The sequence below is a fragment of the Poecile atricapillus genome, chromosome 28 (genome assembly GCF_030490865.1).
Source record: "Poecile atricapillus isolate bPoeAtr1 chromosome 28, bPoeAtr1.hap1, whole genome shotgun sequence".
Lineage (NCBI taxonomy): Eukaryota > Metazoa > Chordata > Aves > Passeriformes > Paridae > Poecile > Poecile atricapillus.
Window position 1 is genome coordinate 2,337,070 of NC_081276.1, and position 14,275 is coordinate 2,351,344.

Consider the following 14,275-nt stretch of genomic DNA (forward strand, 5'->3'; position numbering starts at 1 on the left):
CAATTTGGGAATTTCAGGAATTTCCAGCGGGAAATCGGGAATCCAAAATCAGAATATCGGAATCCGTTCTTGGTTTTTTAGAAATCCCAACAAAAGGGAAATATTTGGGTCTAAATCCAGGGTTTTTTTGGGGGGGGGGAAATGAGGAAAAAATCTCATTTTTGGAGGGGAATATGAAGGAGAGGAAGAATTTGTATCGTTTTTGAGGAGAACGAGGCGCTGCAGAGGGGTTTGCTCCATTTTTGGGGTGGAATGTGAAGAACAGGAGCCGTTTTTCCCGTTTTTAGAAGGGAATGAGGACAGGGAGAGGTTTTTATTCCCATTTTTTGGGGGGGAATATGAAAAAGAGAAAGAGTTTCCCCCCATTTCAGGGAAGAATGTGAAGAAAAGAAGATTTTTTACCTCATTTTTGGGGTGAAATGTGCAGAACAGGAAGGAGTTTGGACCTTTTTTGGGGGGGAAATGAGACAGGGAGAGAAGTTTGCTCCATTTTGGGGGGAAAATGTGAAAAACAGGAGCTGTTTCCCCCATTTTTGGGTGGGAATGAGGATTTGGAAAGGTGTTTACCCCACTTTTGGGGTGGAACATAAAAAAAAGAGAGAATTTCCCCCATTTTAGAGAAGAACATGAAGAATTAGAGATTTTTGCCCCATTTTTGGGAGGAAATGAGGATTTGGAGAGGTGTTTCCCCCATTTTTGGGGTGGAACATGAAAAAAAAAGATAATTTTCCCCATTTTAGAAAAGAACACAAAGAATGGGCGCAGGTTCCCCCATTTTTGGGTGGGAATGAGGATCTGGAAAGGTGTTTCCCCCATTTTTGGGGTGAAACATAAAAAAAAAGAGAATTTCCTCCATTTTAGAGAAGAACATGAAGAATAGGAGCTGCTTCCTCCATTTTTGAGAGGAAATAAGGATTTGGAGAGGTGTTTACCCCATTTTTGGGAGGAAATAAGGATTTGGAGAGGTGTTTGCCCCATTTTTAGAAGGAAATGAGGATTTGGAGAGGTGTTTACCCCATTTTTGGGAGGAAATGAGGATTTGGAGAGGTGTTTCCCCCATTTTTAGAAGGGAATGAGGATTTGGAGAGGTGTTTACCCCATTTTTGGGGTGAAACATGAAAAAAAAAGAGAATTTCCCCCATTTGAGAGAAGAACACAAAGAATGGGCGCAGGTTCCCCCATTTTTGGGTGGGAATGAGGATTTGGAGAGGTGTTTGCCCCATTTTTGGGAGGGAATGAGGATTTGGAGAGGTTTTTGCCCCATTTTTGGGGTGAAACATGAAAAAAAAAGATAATTTCCCCCATTTTAGAGAAGAACATGAAGAATAGGAGCTGTTTCCCTCACTTCTGGGAGGAAATAAGGATTTGGAGAGGTGTTTACCCCATTTTTGGAAGGAAATAAGGATTTGGAGAGGTGTTTACCCCATTTTTGGGTGGGAATGAGGATTTGGAGAGGTGTTTCCCCCATTTTTAGAAGGAAATAAGGATTTGGAGAGGTGTTTCCCCCATTTTTAGAAGGGAATGAGGATCTGGAAAGGTTTTTGCCCCATTTTTGGGGTGAAACATGAAAAAAACCAGAAAATTTCCCCCATTTTAGAGAAGAACACGAAGAGAAGGAGGAGGAATTTCCCCTATTTTAAAAAAACATGAATTTTTTGGTGGGGAGGAACATAAAATAATATAAACAATATAAACTATTCCAGTGACATTTCAGCACAGAAAGCCTCAGCCTGTCCCGCTCAGCACATCCTGGCAGGTGGAATTCCCAGGAAAACCTCGTTCCCAGGCTGCAGGAACGAGCTGAACTTGGGAGAGCTCCCAAAACTTTGTTGGGAACCCCTCGTGCTTCACGTCCCTGGCTCCTTCCCAGTAAAACATTGCTCAACCCCGAGCCAGGATGAATTCCAGGAATCCATCGGAGCTGAAATCCAAGCCTGGTTGTTTTTCTCCCTGCTTGGATGTAAACACTTGGGGTTGGGTTTTATTTTCTGGTTGTTGTTGTTGTTTTGGTTTTTCTGTCAAATTCACGTCAGTGATTCCGGGCTCGGGGTCAGCTCAGGGCTCCTCTCTTCCTCCTCCTCCTCCTCCTCCTGGGGATTCAGGGATGGGAAACAGCCCAAAAAAAACAGTTTAAAGTTGGTGGGGTTTGTATTTAAACCCAGTTTAAAGTTGTCAGTTTTGTCTTTAAACCCAGTTTAAAGTGGGTGAGTTTTTGCCTTCAAACACAGTTTAAACTTGGTGAGTTTTTGCCTTTAAACCCAGTTTAAACTTGGTGGGTTTTTGCCTTTTAAACCCAGTTTAAAGTTGTGAGTTTTTGCCTTTAAACCCAGTTTAAAGTTGGTGAGTTTTTGTTTTTAAACCCAGTTTAAAGTTGGTGGGTTTTGTCTTTAAACCCAGTTTAAAGTTGTGAGTTTTTGTTTTTAAACCCAGTTTAAAGTTGGTGGGGTTTTGTTTTTAAACCCAGTTTAAAGTTGTGAGTTTTGTCTTTAAACCCAATTTAAACTTGGTGGGTTTTTGCCTTTTAAACCCAGTTTAAAGTTGTGAGTTTTTGCCTTTAAACCCAGTTTAAAGTTGGTGAGTTTTTGCCTTTAAACCCAGTTTAAAGTGGGTGAGTTTTTGCCTTCAAACACAGTTTAAACTTGGTGAGTTTTTGCCTTTAAACCCAGTTTAAAGTTGCTGGGGTTTTGTCTTTAAACCCAGGAGTTCTCCAGCCCTTTCCCAGCTCATTCCCTGGCCTGGCTCCAAGCCCCAGCTCCCCCAGGATTAAATCCCCTCCTGGATCAGCCCCAGACTCAATCCTGCCCCTTTGTGCTCCGTGGATATTCCCAGATCCAGGCCCAGAGCCGGGCTTGTCCCATCCCTAAAACCATCCCCTACAAACAGCAACCAGGGCCAGCACCCCAAAACCATCCCCTACAAACAGCAACCAGGGCCAGCACCCCAAAACCATCCCCTACAAACAGCAACCAGGGCCAGCACCCCAAAACCATCCCCTACAAACAAACAGCAACCAGGGCCAGCACCCCAAAACCATCCCCTACACACAGCAACCAGGGCCTGCACCCCAAAACCATCCCCTACAAACAGCAACCAGGGCCAGCACCCCAAAACCATCCCCTACAAACAAACAGCAACCAGGGCCAGCACCCCAAAACCATCCCCTAAAAACAAACAGCAACCAGGGCCAGCACCCCAAAACCATCCCCTACACACAGCAACCAGGGCCAGCACCCCAAAACCATCCCCTACAAACAGCAGCCAGGGCCAGCACCCCAAAACCATCCCCTACAAACAGCAACCAGGGCCAGCACCCCAAAACCATCCCCTACAAACAGCAACCAGGGCCAGCACCCCAAAACCATCCCCTACAAACAGCAACCAGGGCCAGCACCCCAAAACCATCCCCTACAAACAAACAGCAACCAGGGCCAGCACCCCAAAACCATCCCCTACAAACAGCAACCAGGGCCAGCACCCCAAAACCATCCCCTACAAACAAACAGCAACCAGGGCCAGCACCCCAAAACCATCCCCTACAAACAAACAGCAACCAGGGCCAGCACCCCAAAACCATCCCCTACAAACAGCAGCCAGGGCTGCACCCCAAAACCATCCCCTACAAACAAACAGCAACCAGGGCCAGCACCCCAAAACCATCCCCTACAAACAAACAGCAACCAGGGCCAGCACCCCAAAACCATCCCCTACAAACAGCAACCAGGGCCAGCACCCCAAAACCATCCCCTACAAACAGCAACCAGGGCCAGCACCCCAAAACCATCCCCTAAAAACAGCAACCAGGGCCTGCACCCCAAAACCATCCCCTACACACAGCAACCAGGGCCAGCACCCCAAAACCATCCCCTACAAACAGCAACCAGGGCCAGCACCCCAAAACCATCCCCTACAAACAGCAGCCAGGGCCAGCACCCCAAAACCATCCCCCACAAACAGCAACCAGGGCCAGCACCCCAAAACCATCCCCTACAAACAGCAACCAGGGCCAGCACCCCAAAACCATCCCCTACAAACAGCAACCAGGGCCAGCACCCCAAAACCATCCCCTAAAAACAAACAGCAACCAGGGCCAGCACCCCAAAACCATCCCCTACAAACAGCAGCCAGGGCCAGCACCCCAAAACCATCCCCTACAAACAGCAACCAGGGCCAGCACCCCAAAACCATCCCCTACAAACAAACAGCAACCAGGGCCAGCACCCCAAAACCATCCCCTAAAAACAGCAACCAGGGCCAGCACCCCAAAACCATCCCCTACAAACAGCAACCAGGGCCAGCACCCCAAAACCATCCCCTACAAACAAACAGCAACCAGGGCCAGCACCCCAAAACCATCCCCTAAAAACAGCAACCAGGGCCAGCACCCCAAAACCATCCCCTAAAAACAGCAACCAGGGCCAGCACCCCAAAACCATCCCCCACAAACAGCAACCAGGGCCAGCACCCCAAAACCATCCAGGGCAAGGCTCAAAATCCTCAAAATCAAAATTTGTGAGCAAAGATTTTTCTCTGGAGCACAACCATTTCCCAGGAATTACAACAAGAACAACCATTTCCCTGAGTTTTCCTCTTTTTTTTTCCCTGATTTCCTCCTGGTTTGGATGAACCCAGGGATCCCAAATCCATCCCTCCCCTCCTGGAGGACACCCCAAGTGCACTAATTAGGGCACTAATTAGGGCAAAGTGACACAAATGGGACAGGAAATGGAATTTTGTTGGGTTTATTTTTTTAGGAAAGTGAGGCAAGAGGAGGCAGGGATGGAGGGAACAGGAGCAGCGGTCACATGAGGCTGCCCAGCCCCATTAGCCACGCTAATGAGTTTCTCAGTTAATGAGTTTCTCAGTTAATTACTCAGGATGAGGAGCTGGGAGCGGACACAGCTCCACTGCCAGGGACACACTGCCCTCTCTTGGAGACTCCAAACCCAACCCCGCCAAGGATTGAGGATAAAAAACCGCTGGAATCTCCTAAAAAATGAGATTTTTCCCCAAGAAACACCTCAGGCCTGGCTGGTGATTCCTGGAGGAGCAGGGAACACGTCTGGAGCTGCTCCTGGGACAGGTCAGTCCCCTTGGAAAACCTCTGGAAAACATCTGGAAAACCTCTGGAAAACCTCGGGATAACCTCGGGATAACCTCTGGATAACCTCTGGATAACCTCTGGATAACCTTTGGAAAACCTCTGGAAAACCTCTGGATAACCTCTGGATAACCTCTGGATAACCTCTGGAAAACCTCTGGATAACCTCGGGATAACCTCTGGATAACCTCTGGAAAACCTCTGGATAACCTCTGGAAAACCTCTGGATAACCTCTGGATAACCTCTGGAAAACCTCTGGATAACCTCTGGATAACCTCTGGATAACCTCTGGATAACCTCTGGAAAACCTCTGGAAAACCTCTGGATAACCTCTGGATAACCTCGGGATAACCTCGGGATAACCTCGGGATAACCTCTGGATAACCTTTGGATAACCTCGGGATAACCTCTGGATAACCTCTGGACAACCTCTGGAAAACCTTGGGATAACCTCTGGATAACCTCTGGATAACCTCTGGAAAACCTCTGGAAAACCTCTGGATAACCTCTGGATAACCTCTGGAAAACCTCTGGATAACCTCGGGATAACCTCGGGATAACCTCTGGAAAACCTCTGGAAAACCTCTGGATAACCTCTGGATAACCTCTGGATAACCTCGGGATAACCTCGGGAAAACCTCTGGATAACCTCGGGATAACCTCTGGATAACCTCTGGAAAACCTCTGGATAACCTCTGGATAACCTCTGGAAAACCTCTGGATAACCTCTGGATAACCTCTGGAAAACCTCTGGATAACCTCGGGATAACCTCTGGATAACCTCTGGAAAACCTCTGGATAACCTCTGGATAACCTCTGGAAAACCTCTGGATAACCTCGGGATAACCTCTGGATAACCTCTGGATAACCTCGGGATAACCTCGGGATGACCTCTGGAAAACCTTGGGATAACCTCTGGATAACCTCGGGATAACCTCTGGATAACCTCGGGATAACCTCTGGAAAACCTCTGGATAACCTCGGGATAACCTCTGGATAACCTCTGGATAACCTCTGGATAACCTCGGGATAACCTCTGGATAACCTCTGGATAACCTCTGGATAACCTCGGGATAACCTCTGGAAAACCTCTGGATAACCTCGGGATAACCTCTGGAAAACCTCGGGATAACCTCTGGAAAACCTCTGGATAACCTCTGGAAAACCTCAGGATAACCTCTGGAAAACCTCTGGATAACCTCTGGAAAACCTCGGGATAACCTCGGGAAAACCTCGGGAAAACCTCGGGATAACCTCTGGAAAACCTCTGGATAACCTCTGGAAAACCTCTGGAAAACCTCTGGAAAACCTCTGGATAACCTCTGGATAACCTCTGGATAACCTCTGGAAAACCTCTGGATAACCTCTGGAAAACCTCGAGATAACCTCGGGATAACCTCTGGAAAACCTCTGGAAAACCTCTGGAAAACCTCTGGATAACCTCGGGATAACCTCTGGACAACCTCTGGAAAACCTCTGGAAAACCTCTGGATAACCTCGGGATAACCTCTGGATAACCTCGGGATAACCTCTGGATAACCTTGGGATAACCTCTGGATAACCTCTGGAAAACCTCTGGAAAACCTCGGGATAACCTTGGGATAACCTCTGCAAAACCTCTGGAAAACCTCTGGATCTCTTCAGCAAAACCCAGATTTATTTTTTTTTAGGATTAAGGAATTGGAAAGATGGAGAATATTGAAAGATTATTGATAGATATTGATGGATATTGATAGATATTGATGGATATTGATGGATATTGATGGATACTGATGGATATTGATAGATATTGATAGATATTGATGGATATTGATGGATATTGATGGATATTGATATTGATGGATATTGATGGATATTGATGGATATTGATGGATATTGATGGATATTGATAGATATTGATGGATACTGATGGATATTGATGGATATTGATGGATATTGATGGATATTGATGGATATTGATAGATATTGATAGATATTGATAGATATTGATAGATATTGATGGTATTGATGGATATTGATAGATATTGATAGATATTGATAGATATTGTTAGATATTGATAGATATTGATAGATATTGATGGATATTGATGGATATTGATGGATATTGATAGATATTGATGGATATTGATGGATATTGATGGATATTGATGGATATTGATGGATATTGATGGATATTGATGGATATTGATGGATATTGATGGATATTGATGGATATTGATAGATATTGAGAGGGGTGATATTGAATATGAGCGATGATATTGTGGTGTCACAGAGGGGTTGGGGATGGAATGGACAGGAAGGATCAGCCAATTCCAGGAAAAAGAATGGAATTGCAGGAAAAGGATGGAATTGCTGGGATAAGGATGGAATTGCAGGGAAAAGGATGGAATTGCAGGAAAAGGATGGAATTGCTGGGATAAGGATGGAATTGCTGGGATAAGGATGGAATTGCAGGAAAAAGGATGGAATTGCAGGGAAAAGAATGGAATTGCAGGGAAAAGGATGGAATTGCAGGGATAAGGATGGAATTGCAGGGATAAGGATGGAATTGCAGGGAAAAGGATGGAATTGCTGGGAAAAGGATGGAATTCCATGAAAAAGGATGGAATTGCTGGGATAAGGATGGAATTGCAGGGAAAAGGATGGAATTGCAGGAAAAAGGATGGAATTGCAGGGAAAAGGATGGAATTGCAGGGAAAAGAATGGAATTGCTGGGAAAAGGATGGAATTGCTGGGATAAGGATGGAATTCCATGAAAAAGGATGGAATTGCAGGGATAAGGATGGAATTGCAGGGAAAAGGATGGAATTGCAGGGAAAAGGAGGGAATTGCAGAAAAAAGGATGGAATTGCAGGAAAAGAATGGAATTGCAGGAAAAGAATGGAATTTCAGGAAAATGATGGAATTGCAGGAAAAAGGATGGAATTGCAGGGAAAAGAATGGAATTGCAGGGAAAAGGATGGAATTGCAGGGAAAAGGATGGAATTGCAGGGATAAGGATGGAATTGCAGGGAAAGGAATGGAATTGCAGGGATAAGGATGGAATTGCTGGGATAAGGATGGAATTGCTCAGATAAGGATGGAATTGCAGGGAAAAGGATGGAATTTCAGGGAAAAGGATGGAATTCCATGAAAAAGGATGGAATTGCAGTTTGGATAAGGATGGAATTCCATGGAAAAGGATGGAATTGCAGTTTGGATAAGGATGGAATTCCATGGAAAAGGATGGAATTGCAGGGATAAGGATGGAATCCCATGAAAAAGGATGGAATTCCATGAAAAAGGATGGAATTGCAGTTTGGAGGCTCCACTCTGGGTTCCTGTGTGATTTCCTGCTCTCCATGCAGGGAGGGCTCAGCACGGCCACTGGGGCTGCACCTCCCAGCCTGGGTGAACTTTGGGATCATTCCCACCCAAATTCCCATTGGGAAATTCCCGGATTTTGAGGCTCAGGGGGTGTTTGGGTGCTGCTGGCACCTACCTGGGCAGGTGTCCCCAGCTCCTCTGGCACACGGGGGGAAAAGGATGGATCTCCTAAAATAAAATAGAATAAATTAAATTAAATTAAAATAATTTAAAAAATAAAATAAAATAAAATAAAATAGAATAAAATAAAATAGAATAAAATAAAATAAAATAAAATAAAAAGAATAAAATAAAATAATAAAAATAAAATAAAATAAATAAAATAAAGAAATTAAATTAAAAATAAAATAAAATAAAATAATTAAAAATAAAATAAAATGAAATAAAATAATTTTTAAAATAAAATAAAATAAAAAAATAAATAAAATTAAAAATAAAATAAAATGAAATAAAATAATTTTAAAAATAAAATAATTAAATAAATAAGATTAAAAATAAATAAAATAAAATAAAATAAAATAAATAAAATAAAATAAATAAAATAAATAAATTAAATTATAAATAAAATAAAATAAAATAAAATAATTTTTAAAATAAAATAAATAAATAAATAAAATTAAAAATAAAATAAAATAAAATAAAATAAAATAAAATAAAATAAAATAAAATAAAATAAGACAATTTCCAGCAATTGAAAGGATCCCACAGGGAATTCCAGCTCTTCTCAACCCCAGATTCGAGCCCAGCAGCTGAAGCACCTCACACCTTTTCCCCCATTTCCAGCAGCCCCTTTTTCCCTGTTTTTTCCCATTTTTTCCCTGTTTTTTCCCCATTTTTTCCCTGCTGGAATCCATCCCATCCCAGAATGATTTAAAACACCTCACACCTTTTCCCCATTTCCACCATTCCATTTTTCCCCTGGTTTTTCCCTGTTTTTTCCCCATTTTTCCCTGTTTTTTCCCCATTTTTTCCCATTTTTTCCCTGTTTTTTCCCCATTTTTTCCCATTTTTTCCCCATTTTTTCCCATTTTTTCCCTGTTTTCTCCCTGCTGGAATCCAGCCCACCCCAGAACAATTTAAATCCACCCAGCCACATGAGGGCTGTGTCCTCTGGGGTGCTTTATTTACTATAAACTATTTATCATTTTATTTACTATTTATGTAAATTCAGGACCTGCCTCACAGATTTTTTTAGCAGGGGGATGAAATCCTAAAAATCCTCAAAGGAGATTTTTAGTGAGGATGAGAAAAGCACTCGAGGTGGATTTTTCCATGCTCATCCAAAGAGTTTGGGATTAAAAAAAAATAACCTTCAATTTCCATCAATTCAGACCTGGCTTTGAATTTATTCCAATAAGAGATTTTTTTAAATTTATTCAAAAAAATATTTTTTAATTTATTCCAAAAGAGATTCTTTTTTTAAAATTTATTTGAATTTATTCCAAAAAATATTTTTGAATTTATTCCAAAAGAGAATTTTTTAAATTTATTTGAATTTATTCCAAAAAATATTTTTGAATTTATTCCAAAAGAGATTCTTTTTTTTAAATTTATTTGAATTTATTCAAAAAAATATTTTTGAATTTATTCCAAAAGAGATTTTTTTTTTAATTTATTTGAATTTATTCCAAAAAATATTTTTGAATTTATTCCAAAAGAGAATTTTTTTTAAATTTATTTGAATTTATTAAAAAAAATATTTTTGCATTTATTCCAAAAGAGATTTGGGGTTTTTTTAATTAATTTGAATTTATTCCAAAAAATATTTTTGACTTTATTCCAAAAGAGAATTTTTTTTTTAATTTATTTGAATTTATTCCAAAAAATATTTTTGAATTTATTCCAAGAGAATTTTTTTTAATTTATTTGAATTTATTAAAAAAAATATTTTTGCATTTATTCCAAAAGAGATTTTTTTTTATTTATTTGAATTCATTAAAAAAAATATTTTTGCATTTATTCCAAAAGAGATTTTTTTTTTTTTTAATTTATTTGAATTTATTCCAAAAAATATTTTTGAATTAATTCCAAAAGAGAATTTTATTTTTTTGGTTTTGGTGGAGGAGGAAAATCCCCCCTGGCAGCTCCCAGGCTGTGCAATTCCATACGTGAGTCTGAAGATGGCTCCATTGGAATGAGGAATTGATTCCATGGATCCATCCATGGATCCATCCATGGATCCTCCATCCCCCACCTGCCCAAAGCAGGAATGGAGAGAAAATTCCCAATTCCCTGCAGGGATCCCAGGGGATTTGCTGAAGGAAACAGCTCCATCCATGACATCCCTGAGGCTGGGAGAGGGGAATTTCAACAAAAGAAAAATCCAGGGAAAAACCAGCGACTGCTGGAAGTGAAAGACAAGGAGAGTGACAGAGATTTCAGGGAAGAAAGGGAAGAGGAAGGCAGAGCTGCAGCATTTCATCTTCTGTTCCTCCCCACAACGAGCCAATTAAAAAGCCCACACACTAAATTAATTCCAGTTCCAGGGGAGCTGGAAATACAGAGCCACTATTTAGGTTAGGGAAAATTGCTGCATTCTGCTCCTTTGTCAGGTGGCAGAGAATGACATCTGCAAAAGGGGGAAAAAATCAAATTAAAAAAAAATAAAATAATAAAGCAGAGTTTGGGCCCCAGCACAGGGGGAGTAAAGGAAAGGGAATTCAGGGATTTGAGGATTTGAGGAGCCTCATCCCCACGGACACGGGGCCAGGGCACAGATCTGGGCAAAGATCCTGATGTTTTCCTCACATCCCAGTGATGCTCTCCCCACATCCTGACGTTGTTTTCCCCACATCCCGATGTTTTCCCCACATTCTGAGGATCTTCTCCCCAAATCCTGATGTTTCCCCCATATCCTGATGTTTTCCACACATCCTGATGTTGTTTTCCCCACATCCCGATGTTTTTCTCACATTCTGATGATCTTCTCCCCAAATCCTGATGTTTCCCCCATATCCCATTGTTTTCCCCACATTCTGATGTTGTTTCCCCCATATCCCGATATTTTCCCCACATCCTGATGTTGTTTTCCCCACATCCCAGTGATGCTCTCCCCAAATCCCGACGTTTCCCCCACATCCTAATGTTTTCCCCACATCCTGATGTTGTTTTCCCCACATTCTGAGGATCTTCTCCCCAAATCCTGATGTTTCCCCCATATCCAAATGTTTTCCACACATCCTGATGTTGTTTCCCCATATCCTGATGTTGTTTCCCCCACATCCCAATGTCTTCCCCACATCTCAGTGTTCTCCCCACATCCTGATGTTTTTCCCACATTCTGATGATCTTCTCCCCATATCCAAATGTTTCCCCCATATCCCAATGTTTTCCCCATATCCTGATGTTGTTTTGCCCACATCCCAGTGATGTTCTCCCCACATCCCAGTGATGTTCTCCCCACATCCCAGTGATGTTCTCCCCACATCCCAGTGATGTTCTCCCCACATCCTGATGTTTTCCCCACATTCTGATGTTGTTTTCCCCACATTCTGATGATCTTCTCCCCAAATCCCGACGTTTCCCCCACATCCTAATGTTTTCCCCACATCCTGATGTTGTTTTCCCCACATTCTGAGGATCTTCTCCCCAAATCCTGATGTTTCCCCCATATCCTGATGTTTTCCCCACATCCTGATGTTGTTTTCCCCACATCCCAGTGATGTTCTCCCCATATCCCGATGTTTTCCCCACATTCTGAGGATCTTCTCCCCAAATTCTGATGTTTCCCCCACATCCCAATGATCTTTTCCCCACATCTCAGTATTTCCCCCACATCCCAATGATCTTTTCCTTGTGTCACCCTCGCTCCCAGCTCCACCAAGAACCCTTCGGAGAGAGCAACCGCCCCAAAGCCCTGGAATTCCACAAAACCCCGCTCCCAAGGAGATCCCTGCCGGAGCCAGGAGAGCCGGGAAAGCAACCCAGGAGTATTTCTAGGGCTGGATTAGAGCGGGATCTGCTGGGAATGCAGGGAATGGAGCAAATTCCCATTCCCAGAGAGGTGACAGATGGATGGGCTCTCACTTCCCAATCCATCTTTTTCTTTACACAGAGCTGCTGCAGCTTTATCCAGCTCTGCTCCTGGAATTCTCTCCCGTTCCCGCTTCCTTCGGGCTGGTGGGACGGGTATTAATTAAAAATTATTAATTAATTAATTCATGTTAATTCAATCCTGGAATTGCTCCTCCACTTCCTACTCCAACCACCAGCTCCACAACAACCTTTTCCATCGGGATAATGTCGTTATCCCGGGAGGAATGGATGGGATGATCATCCCACATTTTATTTCCACAAAACCTGGCAAAAAACGGGTTTTTCCTTGAATAATCCCACTGAAATTTACCAGCTGGGAAAATGCAGGAATATCAAATTTTACAAATCCTGGAATTTCCAACCACCCGGAGCACGGAGGAGAAAATATTCCCGCTGGGATAAAACCTGGGAGAACATTCAGGAAAAACAGGGATGTGGACAAAAAGCTTTTCCCATCCGTTCTAGGATTCAATGGAACGTGGCCAGTCCCAGCCCTCTTCCCACCCATCCATTCTGTTTTATTTTAATCACCAGCCCCAAACCCCAGCCATGGGCAGCATTTCTTGGATCAGCTGGATACAATCAGTCCCAGCAGGAATCCAAACCCGTAATTACGTGGAAAAACGGAGGGAGGGTTTATTTATGCAGGGGACGGGAGTTTTGAGGATGAGACGAATAAATCAGGGGGAAACGGTTAAAAAAGAAGGATTGGGGAAGTTTGGTGAAGAAAAGCAGCTGCAGCAGAGGCTCTGTGGCTTCTGGAATTGCAGGAAAAACGGGAGGTTTGGACCTGGAATGCTTTGGGAATGTTGGGATTCGGGGAAGCGGAGCAGCCCCCCCTGCCTTGGCTGTGAATCCATTTCCTACCCAGCTTTGTTCAGCCTCCCATAAAAACTTCCTGCCCTTGCACCGACCTTCCCAGAGCGCTTTTCCCCACCCTGGAGCCATTCCCACCTTTTCCCAGGCTGCCAAAACCTCCCTGGGAGCGAATCCCTTCGGAATCACATCCACCTTTATTCCCAAATCCTATCCAAACCACCTCTCCCAAAAAAACACCTCTGGGGACTCTCCCAAGTTTTCCCAACCGCTGGAAAACACGGATTTGATATTTTTTTTTCCCCCTCTCACCCAGGGATGCACACACAATGCATCTCCTCTGGTTGACAACCCCTCTTCTATTTCGGGAATGCTCATCCGCAGGTGGAATTGGATTTCTGTTCCCATGACTGACAACACAACTCCATCCCGGCCTATGGCAGCTGCTGCTATTTTCAGCTCTCTGCCTCTCTCCAGTATTATTCCAAAGGTGAGAACTATTTCCAGAGAACACCAGAACAGCGTTTTTCACACCTTCACAGGGGAAAAAAAATATGGGAAAAAAAAAAACAATGGAGGAATTTTGGAAGTTTTGCCACGGGGCGAAGAATTGTCTGCGGTGAAGGGAGTTAATGAGCTGGTGGAGGGTTAAAATGGAATTTAAATCCGTGTTGGAATGGGGAAAATAATCTTTAAATAATCTTTAAAGTGGGGTGCCACGGAGATATTCCTCAGCAGAAGGCAGGGAAGCGCTGATTCCATGGATCCTGGCAATGTGGGAATGGGAATTGTGTGTAGGGATTTATAAATCCATAAAAACGGGTGAAAAGGGATGGAATTCCGAGCTGGAAATGCTGAATGTGGAGGGTGGGATTTGGGTTTACAAGTTCTCAATCCAGTGTGAGAGTGGAGGATCCTCTGGAGCCTCTGGATCCTCGGGAAGAGGAGGAGAGGGTGGG

At 43.1% G+C, this 14,275-nt stretch overlaps 1 protein-coding gene across 1 annotated transcript in view; it reads right to left on the minus strand.

The window, feature by feature from the left end:
• Positions 1 to 14,275, minus strand: part of GNG7 (G protein subunit gamma 7) — a 49,225-nt gene that overhangs the window by 26,990 nt on the left and 7,960 nt on the right. Inside the window, exon 2 of the mRNA XM_058858467.1 lies at positions 8,581 to 8,633. The gene's annotated coding sequence lies outside the window, so the exon portion shown is untranslated. The remainder of the gene's footprint in view (positions 1 to 8,580; positions 8,634 to 14,275) is intronic.